Source organism: Sturnira hondurensis, unplaced genomic scaffold (assembly GCF_014824575.4).
Source record: "Sturnira hondurensis isolate 20B ecotype Veracruz unplaced genomic scaffold, ASM1482457v3 Scaffold0003801, whole genome shotgun sequence".
NCBI lineage: Eukaryota > Metazoa > Chordata > Mammalia > Chiroptera > Phyllostomidae > Sturnira > Sturnira hondurensis.
In genome coordinates, this window is record NW_028076432.1 from 7,433,409 (window position 1) to 7,448,858 (window position 15,450).

Consider the following 15,450-nt stretch of genomic DNA (forward strand, 5'->3'; position numbering starts at 1 on the left):
TGGAATTTGCTGATATATCATCTGCTTGGTAAATTAGAAAACTTGTCCTATGTCCTATGGTTTGAAAGTTTGTGTCCCCCCAAATTCATATGTTGAAATCCTCTCTTCCAAGGTGACATTAGTAGACGGTGGGTCTTTGGGAGGTGGTGAGACCATGAGGCAGAGAGCCCCAATGACTGGTGTCAGTGCCCTTATAAAAGAGGCCTGAAAGAGCTCCCTTGCCCCTTCTGCCGTATGAGATTGCAGTGAGGAGATGGCCATCGATGAAGAAGTGGGTGCTCACCAGATACCCAGTCTGATAGTGCCTCCATCTTGGACTTCCCAGCCTCCACAACTGTGAGAAGTGAGTTTCCATTGTTTCCAAAAGCCACCCAGTCCTGGTATTTTGTTATAAGAGCTTGAATGGACTATGACAGCTGTGAAGGGCTTTTCAACTCTCTGATGAAATTCATTAGTATCTCAGGTGTCTATTACAAAAATTAACTTGAACCCCTGCTTGCTACCCCAAGCTGTAGGCCAACTACTGTCTCCATATAAGCTTCCTTTTTCTTAAAGGAAAGTCATATATCAGTGTAAGCTGGCAGCCAAGGAGAGTAGACTGGAATGCATATATGTGAACAATGACGACTTCGCTGTACTAGTCAGTGGGAGTGATAGATGCTATTGAGTGAGCATGTGTATGGTGTGGCCATCAGATTCAAAATAACTGAACAAGTAGAGCAATGAAACTGCATCAACTTTTGCATTAAGTTTGAACATTCCGGAAACTCTTCAGATGATTCAAAAGGCTGCAGCAGTGGGCAGCTGGGGATTGGCAGCTTCATCACGACAATGTGCCCACTCATGCATCACATCTTGTGCAGTTTTTTTGGCAAAACATTAAAGCACCTGGGAGACTCAGCACCCCCTACAGCCCAGATTTGGCATCCTGCAACTTTTGGCTTTCCCCAAAACTAAAATCATCTTTGAAAGGGAAGAGGTTTCAGACTGTCAATGAGATTCAAGAAAATATGACAGGGCAGCTGATGGTGATTGGGAGAACTGTGTGAGGTCGCAAGGTGCCAACTTTGAAAGGGACTGAGATGCCCTTGTCCTATGTGCAGTGTTTCTTGTATCTTCTTCAATAAATGTCTATTTTTCACAGCACGTGGCTGAATACTTTTCGGACAGGTGTGCATGTGTGTGAGAGATAATCTGTCAAAATGTGGTTGATACAAAGCAAAAAAAAATAAGTAAAATACAAACATATTTTTATCTAAAAACGTAAAACTCTGGGTTAGCATTCTAAGGTTCATTTGTCAGCTCCATGGTGATTAGAGACATAGGACCCCTACCATCTAGTGACATGCCTTCCCAAAGAAAAGCATTTTAGTGGGGTCTTTTAGATGAAGCCTGACATTATAAACTTCTTAGAATTAAGTTTTTTGTTCATTCTTAACCCACTTTATGGCTAAACATTAATATTAAATATTATTTTGGAATCCAAAACTAGCATCCCAACTGTACAGACCCATACACCCAGTTCCTCAGTCATGGTTTTTAACCTACTCCATCTTATTCAGGTGGACATGTAAATATAACCTGTGTATGCACGGATGGGATTTAGATTATTTGGAATTGAGTATAGTTTATAAATAATAAACTTAAAAATTAGAAGACATTGGTCTATGGAAAGATGATGAAATGGTTGCAGATACTGTCAAGAATCACCTTTTGGCTTTATTTAGTTATGATATCTCTAGGCATTAGGTCTCTCTAATGCCTAGAGAGACCTTTACATTTGAAAATTCATGATGAATATAAAAGAATGATAAAACTTACTTTATGATGGGACATGGTGTCTTGTAAATTAGAAAAACAGCCAGAGTTTTTGCTCACTGTGGAAGAATACTGCTAAACAAAACCATCATCGTCACCATCATCGTCATCATCATCGTCATCATCGTCATCCATACTCTCTTCTTTTACCCCCTTAGTTTATAGGCAACCCAACACAGCCTGAAACACAGCACTTCCTGTATTGTAACATTTACACACACTCACACTTGCACCCATGTCTATTTGTACACACAACACATTATTAGAAGCCATAGTCTTCACTAAGAAACTGGTGATAACTTTTTAACGATGGAAATGTGACTAAAACAGTGTTTCCAAGCGTCTATTCTTCCATGCTCTGGGAATGCTCTCCTGTGTGTTAAAATGTCTGCTGCTTGTTTACGGAGCATTATTACTGATCACAGAAAATTCTTAGACTAGACTTTGCTGATACAGATGTTCAAATTTGAAGCAGTTAAGTTTAATTAGTTGCTTTACCAGCTAGGAGGAATGCTATAATTCACTGTTCTTTTTTTTTTTTCAAGCCTTTCTCTTTGTTTACTTTTTACTGCTTGAGTTCTCTTAGAGGCAATCAAGGGAGGCTGTTGTGTAGCGGAGTTCATCAAGAGCATGAACTTTGGAACCAGACTGTAGGTCCCAATCCTCAGTCTATCTGACTTGTTTTGTGATTTTGGGCGAGCTATTTAGCCTCTCCGTGCCCGGGGTTTCTCGTCTTGAAGTGGGGATGGCAGTAGTGCTTCCCTTGTGGGGTTACTGTGTGTTTTTAATGACTGCCACCTTGTAAACAGTGGCTAGGGGTGGTTTTTTATTTAAAACTGAGCTGTGGAGATTACATAGTGTAGGATTCCCTTTACAGGAAACGTCCAGATTAGGAGACAGATCCATAGAAATAGAAGGTGGATTGATGTTGTCCATGTAAGGGGACTTGCAAGGGTGGGGGAGGGACTTCTAATGGAAGTGGGTTTTTTTTCTAATGTTGATGAAAATGTCCTAACAGTAATTATGATGATGGTTACAAAAGTCAGTGTATATGCTAAAAGCCACTTTAATAGTGAGTGACTGTAGTATGTGAGTTTTATCTGTTAAAGCTCTTATGGACAAATATGATGTGGAAACATCTTTGTTGCACGGTGGCACGGAATTTCTTGTGTCCCCACCATTAAACCTCTCATTACCCCATCTCAGTGACATTGCTGTGTCTGTGGGCCTCTTGGCCACATTGAAAGGGAATGAGGACATCAGGAAACTTCTCTTTTTCTCAGGTGAATTTGAAGGAGGAGTGTTCCCTCCAAGAATGACAGAATGGAGAATACTCGAGTGCCCCGCAAGGCTTGTCAGCCCTCTCTCCGCATTGTCAGAACTGCAGTTTATAATGTGCATGCTCCTAGTCCCGAGATACTGCTTTCTAGAGTTTGAAGGGAAATAGTAAAAAAGTCACAAGTATATATGAGATTAATACAAATTTGTCTCAGTAAGAATGAACATTTTTTGGTACTTACGAGCTAAGGATTTTTTTTTTTTACTTGGTACTGACATTTGAAAGTACAGTTAAAAAAGTTTTATAGGATTGCCAACAAAGAGTAATGTCAGAAATATGTGTAGATATCAAAGGTGCAATATCAAATGTATTTATTAATTTGAGAAAAACAAGATTGAAGAATTGAAATAAATTATTTATATGAAAATGTTGGCTTTCAGGGAATAGATTCTCAAATGTGAGTCTGGTACATTCTTGTTGGAAATGAAAAGTCATAGATCACTCTTAGAGTACACCGCCTCTGTGAAGTCCATTGCCAATGCATTCCACTTCCAGTACAGATTAGACCTGCAGTCTTTGGAAATACAAATGATCATTTCATAACTTGATTATATTTTCAGTCTATAGTTCATAAATTATATTTTATTATATAGTGATATTGATTATATTTTGAAGAAAAATTTCACTGTGTTTTCTTTTTATTTTAGGGGAAGTGTTTTAAAGTCACTTTCCTTGCATACAAGAGCACTGAAATGAGTAGCAGGCATAGATGGAAAGTGTATTAATATTCTATGATATATCATATTATATACTTTTCTTGCATGATACATTCTATATACTTTTAAAAAGTCATAGATAGCAACAATGGGAAATATTTGGATTTATTCCCCTTGTATCCTTAAAACTTCAAATAAAATATCCATGTATGTAGGCTTATTTTGCATGCTGTGTAGGTTTAGAGACAGGGCTTACTGGAAGAAGTGTATCACTTATAGCTTGCTGAGCTAAAATTCACAGTAGAATAATATTTTTTCCACTATTACCAATTTTCAGTATGTATTCTGTTTCTAGTGTGTGACTGAGTCACTGAACCAAGAAGGTGTTTACCTTCAAGGTGAGCTGGCCAGAATAGGAGAAGCTTTTAAGTTCTAAAATTTCAGCCAGAGTCTCCTCCTAGAGGAAGGAATAAGTGGGTCTCCTCCCTTTTTTATATTCTCTTGTCAATCACAAAGAGTCTTTGTACTGGTGGGACCTTGAAGGTAGCTGAGTGCTGGCTTTTCATCCTCTTCCTGTCATCCTAAAATGGGAAACAAAAGGGCATGCAGAACATAAGGATTTCGACCTTAGAGAGTAAGATGTTTGTCACAGCCCAGGGCCTCTGAGCAAACTGCTCGGATCCCAGCTGTGCTTTCTTAGGTGATTTGTGCACTGAAATGAAGCATGTCATTCTTATGGTTTTGAGTTCTTTAGGTGTATTCAGAACAAAAATGATATTTAAAGTCAGGTGATAGAAAGCAGTTGAGCTTATGAGATTTGATTTCTTCTATCACAGAAACATCAAACTATAATATCGGAAGCACAATTGATATCTTAACTCTGTTTCTTGCTTGAATGTTCAAAACTGGTTTTTGAATTTGGTAATCCCAGATTCTAACATTGGGTTGGCTAAAAAGTCTGTACGTTTTTCCATAAAATAAAAGACACATTTTTCATTTTCACCAGTAAGTTTCTTGATTTGGATATTTTGAGTACATCAGCTATCTCCCACGTGGTATAATGTTGAATGTTCTCAATTAATGCCTCGATTTGATCACGATCGACTTCAACTGGTCTACATAGACCAGTTGTGCATCATAGACCTGTGGGGCATCGCCCAGTGAGAAACCTCCAGGGTGAAACCTCACACACCACTTTGACACATTCATCCCGTCACAGCACCTTCTCCATACACTGCACAAATCTTTTTTTGCATTTCAGTTGTGTTTTTACCATTCTTGAAGTAATAAAGCATAATATGCTGAAAATGTTGCATATTTTCTTCCACATTCAATATTAAATGGCTACACAAAAATCACCAATTTTGATAAGTTTTTTTTTAAAAGCATGCTAATGTGACAGTTGCCACCAAAGAATCTAACAAAATTGTTTTGAATGAAGTTAAAGGTAAGTGCTACCAGAGCCATCCTGCAGAAAAAAATAAACGAACTTTTTGGCCAGTCCAATGTTTTGGATGAACCTACCTTATAGCATGTTATTGTAAGATATTTTCAGGGACTGTTGTGAAAGATAAAACTTTGCTCTCCTCACCTTTTAAAAATCACCAGCAACTTTTACTGGTATGAAACATGTAGGGAGATTTACTATGGTCAGCTAACCTGGTTGAAATTACTTGAATCCTGAGAATTTTATAATTATTACTGATGAGCCTTTTGATTTCATATCTTTTACCCATTGTTCATTGTTTGATTTACTGTGCTGATTTGTAGGAGCTCTTTAATGCTTTTAATATTTATTTTTTCCTGTTATACTGTTGTGTCAGTCAGTTACTGTATAAACAACAACTGCAAACCCTTAGTGGTGTATAACAAGCAGGTCGGCTGGCCCGGCTCTGTGTCACACTGCAGGTCTGTGGGGCGCTGAGGGCAGGCTGCTCCCCTGTATCCCTTCTGAGGCCTAAGCTGAGGGCACAGAAGCTATGCAGGCAAAACTGTCCTTGTGGCAGTGGCATGACATGCGTTTTCATTAACATCATCTCCAAAATATCAATACATGTATATGTACTTTATTTGTACTTTGCATATATGTAAATATCTGCTCATTTGCCAAAGCATTTTCTTTGAGTGTAAGTTCCCTAGCTGTAGCCTAGAGTCATTTTGTTGTATAAACCATACTTATTAGCTATTGCCTTCCAAGCATTCAAGTCAGTTTTCATAGAAAAAAGCTTTCCTCCTTTTTTTGGTTTATGTAATATGTAGGTCAGTTACATAATTACATTAACAAATACAGATGACGTAAGCACATTTGGAGAGAAACAGCAGACTCTTGGCAAGCATGTAACTCAACTGGTATGGCTAGACATGTATGTGGTCATATTGGGTGTGGTTTTATCTTCGAGCAATCAATGTAGATATTAAAATGCTTTACAGAGAGCAAATAGGAAAGGTAAATTTGTCCTATATATGTAGTCTCTTGCATGGAGGTTAAAGAATTTTTACTATGAAGAGCACATGTAAAAATATTTACTAACTTTTGATTCTACATCTTTGGTCTCTGTAATATCATCACTGCCCTCCTTTCCATTCTTTTAGACTCCTTCCATTTTGTTGTTGTTTTTTATTTTAGTAAAGCCAAACTTCAAAGTCATCCTTTTACTGTAGGAGGTGCTTTATAGATTTGACATATGACAGAATCTGTCCAAAAGGTATCCAGCCACGTAATATGAAAAATAGAGACGTTTATTGAAGAAGATAACAAGATACAAGAAACATTATGCGTAGGACAGTGATGCCTCAGTCCCCTTCAAAGTGGGCACCTTGGGACCTCACACAGTTCTCCCAATTGCCATCAGCTGCCCTGTCATGTCTTCCCGAAATGCATCAACAGTCTGAAATCTCTTCCCTTTCAAAGGTGGTTTTGGTTTTGGGAAAAGTGAAAAGTCACAAGATGCCAAATCTGGGCTGTAGCTAATCTAAGTCATCTGGTGACTTGATGTTTACCAAAACTCTGCACAAGATGTGGTGCATGAGCAGGGTGCTTTGTTAGGATGAAGCTGTCCATCACCGGCTGCCCATAGCTGTGTTCTTCTGAACATCCGAATAGTTTCTGCAGAGAAATGTTCAAGCTTAACACAAAATTAATGCAGATTCATTGCTCTGCTCACTCAGTCATTTTGAATGTGATGGCCACACAGTACACATCCTCACTCGATTATGTCTGTTGCCCCCACCGACTAGTATAATAGTGAAGATGTTATTGTTCATGCATGCACATTCCAGTCCTCTCTCCTTGGCTACCTGGTTACATCAATGTTGCACAAATCATTCTTGTTATATTGGCTGGACTTTTCTGGACAGACCTTGTATATCTTGATGCTTGTTTCTTTTAGCCTAAATATAACTGAAGTTAAAGAATTCATGGACTCTAAGCAAATTGTGTTAAGTTAATTTGATGTGTTGGAAAATTCCCCAGAAAATAAGGTCTTCATTTAAAGTGCATATTACTGCCCTGGCTGGTGTGCCTCAGTGAATTGAGTGCCTGCCTGCAAACCAAAGGGTTGCTGATTCGATTCCCAGTCAGAGCACATGCCTGGGTTTTGGACCAGGTTGCCCAGTAGGGGGCACATGAGAGGCAGCAACACATTCATGTTTCTCTCCCTCCCATTCTCCCTCCCTTACCCTGTCTCTAAAAACAAATAAATGAAAATAAAATATTTAAAAAACAAAATAAAGTGTATATTACCAATACTTAGTGTTTCATAGGATCATAGAGTTTTAGAGTAGGAAAGAAAGTAGAGATTATGTAATAGAGCATGGTTGCTTTTCTGGTGAGGAAATGGAGTTTCCGAGGAACTTGGTGATTTGTCAGAGCTTATACAGTAGAGGCAGAGGTAGAAGTCATTTTGAATAATTTACTTTAAAATACAATAGAGCCCTGGCTGGTGTGGCTTAGTGGATTGAGTGCCTGCCTGCGAACCAAAGAGTCGCCAGCTCGATTCCCTTTCAGGGCATATACCTTATTTGCAGGCCAGGTCCCCAGTAGGGGATGTGTGAGAGACAACCACAGGCTGATATTTCTTTCCCTCTTTTTCTCTTCCCCTTACCCTGTCTCTAGAAATAAATAAAATCTTTTAAAAAATATACAAGAAGTTATTTGCATAACAGTTGACTATTTTGAAATGTAAGTGAAGAACATGACAGAAGATTTAGTATTTTCATACTCTTAAATAGTACAGTTTGATGGAAAGCCTTTTGGAGAGGAAAGGTCAAATTAAATAGAAAGATCTAGAAATTAAGGAAGATAAAAGTTTGGTCAAAATAGTATTAATATACAGGTTCCAGCAGAAAACGCCTGCTTGAGTGTGGTTGGTAGGACAATAATATGGGTATAAAAATGTATAGTTTTAATTTGAACATTTCACCTAAAATGTCGTATGGTGTGCTTGAGTTACATGCTTCTGTCACAGAATTACATGCTTATGATTTTTTAATAAAAGGTTTTGTAATAGAAAGAGGTGTGCCTGACCCTGTATATTTTTGATTTTATATATGGAATAGTTTTAACTATATCAGAAATACCATCAGATGGGGTTATTAATCTTTCTATTTGAAATAATAAGTGTTTCTGATTATTGCCATTAGAAATCCGGAATTTCTCTCTTGTGACTGGACATTAAACTGGAAACTCAAAGCTGCCTTATAGTCTGATGGCTCTGCTCTCCGTCCTGTGTTTCAGTCTCTTCTCCTTCATCCTCCGCCTCCCTTCTGTACTCTGTTTCTTTTCCGGTCTCTGTTCGTCGGTTTTTCCACTGTTTTGCTTAAATACACAACGTGAAGGAAGTAACAAGTAGTGCACCAAGTTATTTAATATTAAGTATCCATTATGCCATTTTAAGTGTGACAAATGTGTGGCATTTTAGAACAATTAAATTTATATTACTGCTTCCTAATGCACTATTGATAAATACTTAAGAGGAAAAAAGTTTACAATTAGCGTATATGTGTAATCATTTCTGATCTTTTATCATGAATTGATCACTTTCTTTATGAAATGTAAATGGGTAGATGTTGAAGATTTATTTGAACGGCAGTTTGTACATATTAAGGATTTTAGTTGTTTTAATTTAGGCATCACAGTTCCAAGCCTTAAGCTCGCTGGATATAGTCAATTACCGTTTAAATGTAATCTCTCAAATTTAAGATACAAAAATTTATTCTAGGAAACCAGAAATATCTTAAACTTTATTTTACATTTGTTACCTTTAAGGATGTTATTTTATTTCTAATATTAATGTTCATTTTGTTGAAAAATTACTGGCTAGATTTCCAAAGAGATTTATAAAAAGAGATTATTTTTTAAAGCTATGAACTACTTGAAATTTTATGAGTCTGAAACTATGCTGTAGAATATAGGATTTACTTATTTTTTCTGATCAAATTTGCCACACTAAGAATATGCTGTAATTGAAATATGAAACTTTGACATCAAGCAGAAATTGGAATGTTACTAACAGCTGTTGCCATAAAAGAGATTGACTAGAATTTTATTGTGTATTTCAAACATTATCTTCTCACAAGTCTCCTTTTTTTAGCGTTACTGAATTTAAGTTCTAATTTTACTCGGCTTAACCTCACTTCAGCAGTCAAATGTTGTTTCTTTTCATTCCAAACATGAGTTAAATAGATATTAGGCTGTTCACATCTACCTTGTATAAGGTTCTGTTTTCTTTTCAAAACAGAATTCCTTTGGATTTAGCTGTTTTTGCTGGTTGATTACATCCAGATCTGCTTCAGATCTGGACCCCTTGCCCTGTATGTAACCCCGCCAGTCTAACCACGTTCCCTGTTTTTGGCTGTTGGACTTTTTGTTTAACTTCAGCATATTTCTTCTCTTCCGCGTTCGCTCCCTCTTTTATCTGTCGGTTATGTTTTCTCTGTAAGTGGTCATCGACAAGGTGGGAGTAATTATGGAGACCACATTTTGGGCACAATATACTTTCTTTTAGTGCCCAGTTTTATTTGGAGTGTAATTTTAAAAATGCTAATAAACCCTAGGTAGAGCCTGTTTGTAATTCTCACATGTTTGGAAAACCTTTCTATAGGAAATAGCTGAGAAAGTCAGATTTCTGGATATGCAACTTAAATGAGAGAAGCCTCACATTCTTAGGGGAAGAGCTAACAACACATTAGGGAGCGACACATGTAATGAGTCTGAGGAACAGACATTTGTTTAAATATCAGCTTCTCTGATGGAGTCATGTATTAATCAGAGTCTCACATGTGAATAGCATGCAAGTACATGTGCCGTAAAACATTCAGCACACCAGTTAATGTCTCTCAGCATTTCAGAGCCGGTTTTCCCCTTCTTCCAGCTGCAAAGGTGTCTGGATGTTAAGCCTTTGATGAAAAATGAAGTAATATTTTACTTCATTTCTATGAAGTAAATATAGCTGTATTATAATATAGCCATAATGTAATATTACCTAGGTAATATTACAGCTAGGTAATATTGAGTGCTTACTTTGTGCTGGACACTGTGCTAAGGGCCTTATAAACAGGATTGAGTTAATCCTTACCTCTCCCTGCTACCCACTGTGGTAAGTACTGATATTTTTTCCATTTTACATGTGATGAAACTGAGGCTTTAAGAGGATAAGCAATTAGCCATGGATTGTATAGCTGGAAATAGAAAACTTTGGTTTGAGTTTGGGACTTTCTCACCTCAGAGCCTGCTTTCATTTCTCAGTCTACCCAACTACACCAGTATCGCCCAGTCTTCTCCACATCATGCTGTACTTAGAAAGTGTTACTGTGCGTCTTTACAGCGTAGTGGGGAAGATGGGAGCAGCCGACCTGGAGGTTCTGGGCAGCCTAGAGGTCTGTCCTTGCACCCTCACCGAGTCAGGTCCAAGTAGGGAGGGATTAGCACCGCGTCATTTTGTTCAGTCATTCTTGGCACACATACCTATTGGGAAACTGTTCTGCACTACAGTGTCTGTCTAAAAAATGGGAGGTGATGGCAAGAGCATTTTTCTATATAATATCACGATGCCTACAGCTTCCCTTATCACCACGGGCCAGGACTGGTGATGTGTTGTCAGTTCTATTATATTTGTCTCTCTCTGTTTTTTTTTTTTCTGCTGTAGTAATAACAACATAAATTGGTGGTTGAATTTTATTCGTTCAGGAAATATTTAAGTATTTACTATGTGCATTTCCTGCTAGAGGAAATGATATGTGTTGCTGTGGTCTGGGTGTTTGTGTGTCTCCTGCACCCCCATTCTGCCTCCAGTTCATGTACTGAAATCCCAACCCCCACCACGATGGCCTTAGGAAGTGGGGCCTTAGGGGCACGATTAGGTTGTGGGTGCCCTGGAAGAGAGGTGGGCAGTCTTGACTGGGACCAGTGTCCTTATAAAGGAGACTCAGGAGAGATCCTTTGTTCCTTCTGTTATGTGAAGATACAGCCGGAAGGCTCCATCTGTGGGCCAGGAAATAGGCCCTCACCAGACATCAGATCTGCTCGTACCTTCGTCTTAACTTTAAGAAATAAATTGTTGTTGTTTATAAGCTACCCACTGAATGGCACTTTGTTAAAACAGCTCAGATGGACTAAGATATTTGTCCATCTGTTAGTTTAGTAAGGAATGTGAAATGTTGTAACATAGTAGTAAGAAAAAAGTAAAATGAACAGGAAGGGTGCTGTGATTAGTTTAGGAAGTATAGTGAACATTTCACCAACAAGAAGTGTCTTAATCCGAACCTTGAAAGAATAATAGAATTGAAACACAAGAGGTCAAGCCCTGGCTGTTGTGGTTCAGTTGGTTGGAGTGTCACCCTGTATGCTGAATGGTTGAGAGTTCAATTCCCAGCCAGGGCACACACCCAGGTTGTGGGTTAGAGCCCCAGTTGGGGTACATACAAGAAGGCAGCCAATTGAAGTTTCTCTCCCTTTCCCTTTCCCTCTCTGGCTCCTCCCCTTCCTTCTTCCCTCCTTTCCCTCTCTTTCTCTATGAAAGTAATGAAGAAAAAAGTCCTCTGGTGAGGATAAAAAAAAAAACCATAAGAGGTCAAGGGGTTGGTGATGAGGACAATAATGCAGATTCAGCTGACAGCATCAGGAGACACTTACATGTTAGAGCACTTATAACTATGTTTACCTGTTAGAAAGAAAGGAGGGTTGGGGAAGAGGGGGAGAAAGTGAAAGAACCCTGTCTTGCCCCATAATTCCTTTCAGTCCCTCCTTATTTCCTTCCTCCTCTTTACAACCAGATTTCTCAAATCAGGTGTCCATGTTTGCTTTTCACTTTCTTATGTGTCACTGTAATCTGATTTCTGCAGCATCATGCTTTGAAATTGATCTCCCTGAGATACCCTGGATCTAAATCTACTGGACACTTACTTGTTCTTAACTTAAAAGGTCTCTCAACTACTTATGATGCGGTTGCCTACTTCTCATTTCTTAAAACATTATTTCCTTGGTTTCTCTTAGCTCACACTCTTTTGATACTTTTTTGTTTAGTCATTCCTCCTCCTTTTAGTTGTTCTCTTATTTGTATCAATCCTTAAATTTTCCTGTATTCAATATTCTTTCCTAGGAGCTCAGCTTTTCTTACTCTCTGTATTCTCTGTGGGTTGTCTATCGCTTCAGTTTACCACTTACCTGCTGATCACCCTGTAGTCTGTATCTGTAGCTCAGCTCTCCTGAACTTCAGATCAATATATTAAACTGCTGCATACTTAGTTATTTTACCATCCTTCAACATAAATTTGTTCAAAATTGAGCTTATTGTCCTGGCCAGTGTGGTTGAGTTGGTTGGAGCATCATCCTATAAACCAAAAGGTTGTGGGTTTGATTCCTGGTCAGGGCACATGCCTGGGTTCCAGGTCTGGTCTCAGACTGGGGCATGTGCAAGAGGCAGCTGATCGTTGTTTCTCTCTCACATCAGTGTTTCTCTCCTTCCCTGCCCCTCATTAAAAAGTGAACTTATTGTTTCTGCCTTCACATTTCTCCTAACCTCTTCTCCCTCAAACTATTTTCTTCCAGTATTCATTTTAATGAATGGAATTGCCTCTTACCCAGTTGGTCCCAGATGAAAGTTTGGCCATCATCCAGACTTCTCCTTTCCAATTACTTGAATATCCAGTCATCGAGAATTATCTATTTTACCTCCTTACTGTATCTCGAGTCCCCAAGACTCCCTTCATGCCCACTACTGGAGCTCTACTCCATAGTTAGAGGCCACTGCTTTTGTCCTGGTTGCCACACCTACCTTCCCATAGGTCTCCAGGCATCTACTGTCTCTTCTATCCAGCTCATTTTCCAACTGTAACCAGAGAGCATTCCAATTATGTGCTTCCAGTTTAAAGCCATTCAGTGATAAACTTTTTCAGGTAGTTTATAAGGCCTTTAAAATGGTCTGGTGTCATCTGAGGGGCTAAAAATACAGGAATTGGAGTCTGTTGCTTAGACTTGAATACCACTTACTAACTTGTGTTATTTTGGGTAAGTTACTTATCTTCCCTTTGCCTCACTTCTCTGCTGTTTAAAAAATAGGGCTAATAGTAAGTCCTAGGATTATTGCTAGAATTGAATAATTTGTTAGATCAGTGCCTGTTACTATCACTGGGCGATCAGGACGAGGCAGGTCTGCCCTGGTGCGGTCTGGAATGCGTGGGTCCTTGACTTCATGCAGGAAAGATTTCACGCTATGAGTCCAGGTGGCTTTCAGAATATGTTTATTAAAGCTGGGGACAGCGGAATGAAGAAAAGGCTTAAGATAGGAGAGACATCGTAACAAGAAGTAGCTTAGGCGGAGCTGCCTAGGCAAGGGTGCCATGACCCTTTAGAGAGAAAGTCACAGAGGCAGAATAAGTGAGTCAGCGGGGCTGCGTGGACTCAGGAGACAAGTTCCAGGGGCAGAAGGAGGGCCTTTGGAGACAGGCTGAGGGCGTTAGCAGAGATGAGCCGCTGCCCTGGTTGCAAGTCCCCGGGGAACCTTCAGAGCTCAGAGAGAAGGCAGATGCACGCCTGAGGAAAGAAGGGGAGGCGTGCTCATGAGAGAATGCATAGCGGGACCTTTGTCGTAAGGTTTTTATCTGTTTTCTAAGGGTGGGAATTTTAGGGGCAGTCTGAGGGGAAGATCTCAGTGTAATATTCATCAGCTTTCCAGGCATGTCCTTTAGTATGTGGAATCATCAAAATGAGTATATCAGGGTCATTCTCTGGTCAGTGTCACCTATAAAGTGTGTCACCTATAAAGTGTGTCACCTAAGAGGGGCACAGACTGAATGTGTAAACCATTTGCTCTTGAGTGTCCTTGGTTAGCACAGATAAGACCTTTAAATTTATTACCTGGATGTAAATTGTTTGGCCATTTAACACTATCTGTCTCAGTTTTCCCATTCCACTTGCCCAGGAATTTTCCTAGTTCTTTCGATCCTGCCTCAGTACATAGTCGTTAAGTCAATAGTTGTCAACTCTTACTATTGTAATCGTTCCCTTACCAAGTGCATTATTGAGAAAAATCCAGTCTTATAGCACTTGTGTGGTCATTCACTGGTTAAAGAACAAGAATTTTGGTGATTTCAGCAAATATGAGGAGCGTCTGGTAATCAGCTCCCTGCAGACACATACTAGCAAAATATAAATCTACATATGCTGGGTGCTAAATGAAAGAATAGATAGCTGCACACCATAGGAGTTCAAAAGAGGAAGAAGATATTTAGTGAAAATCTGATCTGTGTAAAAGGATAAGCAGGGCAGTGGCAGCTGGAACAGCTAATATTCCTTGAGCCCTTACTTTGTGCTAGGTGCTGTGTTCAACACTTAATATGCATTATTTTTCCTGAAAGAACTTTAAGAAATAGCATTTGTAGTTCTATTTCACAGATGAGGAAACTGAGGTTGAAAAGATGAAGCATTCCTATCAAATGTAAAGCTAAAATTCAAGCCCAGATAGATGACAAAGGAATTCTCCAATTATTCATGCCTTTAAATGTTTCCTCTTTTCTGTTACATGTCTCTTGAGGCGCACACATGCACAGACACACATCATCTCTCTGGTGGTTTTTAAAAACAAGTTAGTGTTATTTTAAGTGTTTATAAAATATAGTATATTTATCCAAATTTTCTCACACATAAAATAGATTCTGCATGTAAACTATAGTCTCAGTGTAGGAAGAAAAAAGTATCAGGCTTCAGCCTTGTAACATGAAGGATTTGGGGAAAATATGCTAGTCAATTTTTAGTGGGCAAAAAAATAAAGAAAATGATAATACAGGTTGTGTTACCTCAGGCTTTTTAAGTGAGACATTCTGCCTTATGTTTAGTGGTGCTTGTGTTAAATATATGCATCTCTTTGATGGTGTTTGGTAATTCTGCAAAAGTAGAAAAGAACTAATAGCCTATTGACAATTCAGAAGTTCTGTTCAGGCTTGACTTAATCGGACTCTATAGGCTTAGTGCATTTCATTGAAAGTAGAGCATTTGCAATAGGACTTTTGTTTGAAGATCTGGAGTGTTTAAATTGGGTTTTCATTTTGTTTGTGACAGACCTTAAATGGTGTTACACCGAGTACTGTATCTTCAAACACCAAACAGGCTAGAGTTTCTCGCGAGGATAGATCGGCTTTGGT

At 38.8% G+C, this 15,450-nt stretch overlaps 1 protein-coding gene and 1 long non-coding RNA gene across 2 annotated transcripts in view; one reads left to right on the forward strand and one right to left on the reverse strand.

The window, feature by feature from the left end:
• The window catches only part of TMEM135 (transmembrane protein 135), a 228,999-nt gene that overhangs the window by 155,122 nt on the left and 58,427 nt on the right, over positions 1 to 15,450 (forward strand). The gene's annotated exons all lie outside the window — the stretch shown is intronic.
• On the reverse strand, positions 2,005 to 5,090 carry LOC118984751 (uncharacterized). Its single transcript, XR_005065982.1, has 3 exons — positions 5,004 to 5,090; positions 4,919 to 4,923; positions 2,005 to 2,015 (listed from the first exon to the last, which is right to left on the reverse strand). It is a non-coding gene; the product is annotated as an uncharacterized LOC118984751 (long non-coding RNA).